Here is a 5000-nt window from a genome sequence, read left to right as displayed (position 1 = left end):
GGTGGACAGCCACACCCTGTCACCCACAGCATACTGGGGTCCATCAATCCTGTTCTTATCAGCCCACCTTTTGTAGGACCGCTTGGCTGCCTGTAAAGCGCGTTGCACCTTCCGATGCAGCCGTCTGAGGGCGCGGACATGCTCCTTCACCGAAGGATGATCGGACACCTCTGTTGGTATGTCAACCGGGAGCGTCTTGGCGTGGAACCCGAAATTCGCCATAAACGGGGACATCCCCGTCGAACTGTGTAGGGCGTTGTTATATGACAGCTCCGCCAACCAAAGCCAGGATACCCAAGAGCCCTGTGCTTCCGACACATAGCACCTCAGAAACTGTTTCAGAGTTTGATTCAGGCGCTCCGTCTGTCCGTCGGTCTGTGGGTGAAAGCTGGTTGATGTGGCCGACTCCACTTGCAGCGCCTTACACCAAGTCTTCCAGAAACTGGCTATAAACTGAGGGCCTCGGTCCGACACGATCACCGATGGCAGTCCGTGGAATCGCACCACATGATTCAACAACAGTTGCGCGGTCTGACCCGCCGTAGGGAGGTTCTTGCATGGGACGAAATGGCCCATCTTGGTCAAACTGTCCACCACCACCAGGATAGCCGCACACCCCTGATCCAGGGGGAGACCGGTGACAAAATCCAAACTGATATTCCTCCAGGGCTGTTTGGGGGTGGGCAGTGGGAGCAGTTTCCCCTTCTTTCGGCCTCTCTCTCCTTTGATGCGGGCGCATGTTTCGCATTGCCTTACCCACTTGTGTATGTCTTGGGTCATGTCGTCCCACCAGAAATGCCGTCTCATGGCCTCCACTGTTTTCCTGATTCCGGGATGACCTGCCACGGGCGACACGTGACACCATTGGAACGCCTGGTGCTGCAGTTTGGGCGTGGGCAGGAACAGCCTGTTTCTATGAAAGGGGAGCCCCTTCTTCAGGGTTCGCTCTGTGTCACTCTGAGCCCACTTCTTCCAGTCGCCCACGGAACGGCTGATGCGTACCTCTTCCACAAATTGATCTGCCCTCAACACACAGATGACCTTGGATGGGTTAATGATAGCCACCGGCGCTGGTGTGAGATGGTCCTCCTCCACGGCCTGTCGAGACAGCGCGTCTGCCTTCTTGTTCTCTGAGCCTGGCCTAAAAGTGATTAGGAAGTCATATTCCTCAAAAAAGAGAGTCCACCGCATTTGCCTGGGTGTCAAATGCCTGGCCGTCTTCATGTACTGAAGATTTCGGTGGTCGGAATATACCGTCACCTTATGTTGGGCTCCCCACAAGTAGTGTCGCCACTCTTGGAAGGCCTTTTTTATTGACAGCAGCTCCTTCTCTGCAATGGTATAGTTTGCTTCTGCCTTGTCTAGCTTCTTTGAAAGAAAGGCTACCGGGTGCAACCTCCCTGTGACCTTATCACGTTGAGACAGTATGGCCCCGATGGCCTCATCCGACGCATCAGCTTCCACTATGAATGGAAGGTCCGTCTGCGGGTGTCGGAGGATGGGAGCCGAGGTGAATGCTTTCTTGAGGCGTTCGAAAGCCTGGGTGGCTTCAGAGGTCCACACAAACGGCACTCCCTTGCAAAGCAGGCGAGTAATGGGCCCGGCGATCTGGGAGAATTCATGTATGAATCTGCGATAATAGTTTGCGAACCCCAGAAAACTCTGAACGTCCCGAACTGTCCCGGGAATGGGCCATTCGCGTATCGCCTTCACCTTTCTCTCCGACATATTCAACCCATTCGGACTCAGAATCACTCCTAGGAACTCCACCGTGTCCACCCCAAACTCGCACTTACTGAGCTTACAGTACAGCTTATTCTCTCTTAGTTTCTCCAAGATCAACCCTACGTGTCTGGTGTGTTCCTCTATCGTGGAGGAATAGATCAAAATGTCATCTATGTAGACGACTACAAAGATGTCCATGTACTCTCGCATGACTTCGTTCAAGAAGAACTGGAATGCCGCCGGGGCATTACAAAGCCCGAACGGCATCACCAGATATTCATAGAGCCCAAAACGGGTCTTGAACGCCGTCTTCCACTCATCCCCCTGTCTGACCCTTACCAAGTGATAGGCCCCTCGTAGGTCTAGTCGAGTGTATATGACTGCCTTACGCACTTGGTCCAACAGAACGCTGATAAGTGGCAACGGGTACCTATTCCTGATGGTGTTCTTGTTCAGACTCCTGTAGTCGCAACATGCTCTCAGCTCGCCATTGGCTTTAGCTATAAAAAACAAGGGAGAGGCTGCAGGGGAGCGGGATGGCCGGATAAATCCCAGTGCCAGGTAGTGGTCTAGGTACTCCCTCAGATGTCGTGTTTCAGGCTCGGACAGTGCATATACCCTACACGTGGGGATGACGGCTCCCTCCACCAGGTCAATCCGACAATCGTATGTCCTATGTGGAGGAAGGCGTTCCGCCTGTCTCTTATTGAACACGTCTTCGTAACCTGAATACACAACCGGCAACTCCACCTCTTTTTCTGCCGCCGTAGCGACACAAAAGGGGTATGTCAAGGCCAGGGCAATCGCTTGATGTTCCTGTAGGCATCTGTCCACACAACCTGGTGAGAGAAACCGGACCGTCCGGGCTTTCCAATCCACCGTCGGGTTGTGGCAACAGAACCACGGCATTCCTAGAATAACCTCATATTGAGGGGCCTCGATGATATTTAATTCTATGACTTCTATATGATGATTGGGCCCATCTCTTAGGGACATCTTCAGGCTTTCGGTATGGAGCGTAATGCGACCAGACTTCAACGGCTTTCCATCTACGGCCAGTACTTCCTCCGGGGAGTCCCGGGGGACTACCCCTATCGATAAAGACCGTACTAACCCCTGATCAATGAAGTTGCCAGTGGCCCCCGAGTCCAACATTACCAGTACCTGATGCACCTGCTGCCCTACTTCTAGCCCGGCTTGTAACACTATGTGGGCTTCAGTGTGGGTGGACCGAGTCGTGGTCAACGACGGTATTCTCCACTCCTTATCCCCCGAGGGTTCCCCCAGGCCCTTCTCCAAACCGCTGCTTTCGTTACTCAAGGTAGACGCCGCTGCCCTCTTTCCTCTGTACGACAGATGGGTGGGTTTGGGTTTCGCCGGACATTCGCGCACGAAATGCCCGCGTTTCCCGCAATACATACAAAGGCCTAGGGTGCGGCGGCTTTCCCTTTCGGTTTTGGACAAAGGGGCTCTCACTGCCCCCACCTCCATCGGTTCGCTGTCAGAGGCCACCGGAGCCGTGTCTCTCCGGGCGGATCTGTAAGTGGACCCTATCCCTCTGTGTCTATCTCCCACCCTTTCCGCCATGCGCCCATCCAGTCGCAATACCAGATTCATCATGGCGGTGCACGTGGTAGGCTGGGGGTCAATCTGGGCCACTAGGTCCTTGAGATCCTCGCTCAATCCCTGGTAGAACAAGGACATCCGCTTGTCTTCGGGCCATGACGTCTCCGCCACCAACCGGTTAAACGAGGTGAGGTAGGTAACCAGGTCGCTCTTCCCTTGCCTCAAGGATAGCAATTCTCTGTCGGTGCTGAACGTGGTGGTTCGTCTATCGAACACCGCTTCAAACGCCGCTCTGAACGCGTCCCAGTCGGACAGAACAACATCATTGTTTCTGACCAACGGGACCGCCCAAGAGGCCGCGTCTCCTACTAGATAGGATATCGCAAACGCTACCCGTGAGTGATTGGTGGGAAAAGAGGAGGGCTTGCACGAGAAGTATAGCATAATCTGGGTCAAGAAGACTTGTATCTTTTGGGGATCTCCGGAGTACCGTTCCGGACTGGCTAAGGGAATGGGCGGTGGCACCGTCACCTGAATCTGTGGGCTGCCCCCTGGGGACGCATCGAATGGGTTACGCGTCAATCTGTCTACCCTGTCCCTCAGGGCTGCCGTCTCGGTCCGCGATGCCACTAGTTCCTGCTGGACCAAGGCTAGTGCTTGTACTACGTCCTCTAAGGTGGCCATGTCGTACACCTCGGACCAGGAGGAGCACGATTCGTGGGTGCGTTATTCTGTTAGGAATACTGGGCTCCTCAGGGTCCGGGCGACGTAATAGGGGTCCACCTCCAGATATCCCCGGGCTCCAACCAAAAGGTTACAGAGCCCAAAGGCGATCAGGCGAGGGAAAACAGGAAGGGGGGAAGGGACAGCGGGGAATAGAACCTGAAAGACAAATGGCACAAAAGTTATATCGGAGTTATAACGACTAGCTACTCTCATATAATTCTCACTAAGAAAGGTAGTTACCATGTGTAGTGGGAATCCTTCCCCGCGATCACTGAGATACCTCTCTCAGGACCGCCAAAATCTCACTCCAATACCCAGGCGTATTCAATGTCTGACAGCCACCACACTCCGCCTCAGTCACACCCGCAAGTCATGAGCCTCAGTCTTCCTTCAGACCCGAGGTGGAGTTATCCACTCCCCAAGTGCCCATCCTGCTCCGATGTATCGACTGTTGGCTTCCACGGTGACTATACCGCCGCCTGAGTAATACAAAATAGTTAGCGCTCCTTCACACCCGTGAGGATCAACACGCTACTTAGTCTTGCTTCCCCAAAAGTACCGCTGCTGCTCGGTGGTTGATCCTCACCACCAATACAGCAGGTGGGTTGCAAGGCTTCCCTAACCCTAGGGTCCCCCTGCTCAGCCGAGCAAGGCTTGGTCTGGATTCTCCTCCTCCGAACCCGGAGGGGGTCGGTGTGGGGTGTGTAGCACCCTCGAAAATAGTTCAAGTCTGGTGCACCTCCTATGGTGCTCCCAAGTGATAACCGCTCCTCGCGGACCAACTGTTCTGCTCTCTCGCTTCCCCTCTGGGTTACGAGCGCGTGAGTACGGGAAAAGGAGCCAGGGACACACTTCCTACCTGCTCCTGAACGAATCACTGCAGACGCTGGATGGTGGCCTTCCGCCGTGCGCGGCGTCCGTCTGCTCGGTGCTTTAAACCCCAGGTGCTCTCTGAGGACAATACGCAGCTCCGCTCTTCTGCT

At 54.6% G+C, this 5000-nt stretch overlaps 1 protein-coding gene across 1 annotated transcript in view; it reads right to left on the bottom strand.

Annotated features, from left to right (window-relative positions):
* Positions 1–5000, bottom strand: part of DRC11 (dynein regulatory complex subunit 11) — a 952572-nt gene that overhangs the window by 164463 nt on the left and 783109 nt on the right. The window lies entirely within an intron of this gene.

This window comes from Triturus cristatus, chromosome 3_1, assembly GCF_964204655.1.
Source record: "Triturus cristatus chromosome 3_1, aTriCri1.1, whole genome shotgun sequence".
In the NCBI taxonomy this organism is placed as follows: Eukaryota; Metazoa; Chordata; class Amphibia; order Caudata; family Salamandridae; genus Triturus; species Triturus cristatus.
The sequence above is the reverse complement of the archived record's forward strand: the minus strand, read 5'-3'. Positions and strand labels throughout refer to the sequence as shown.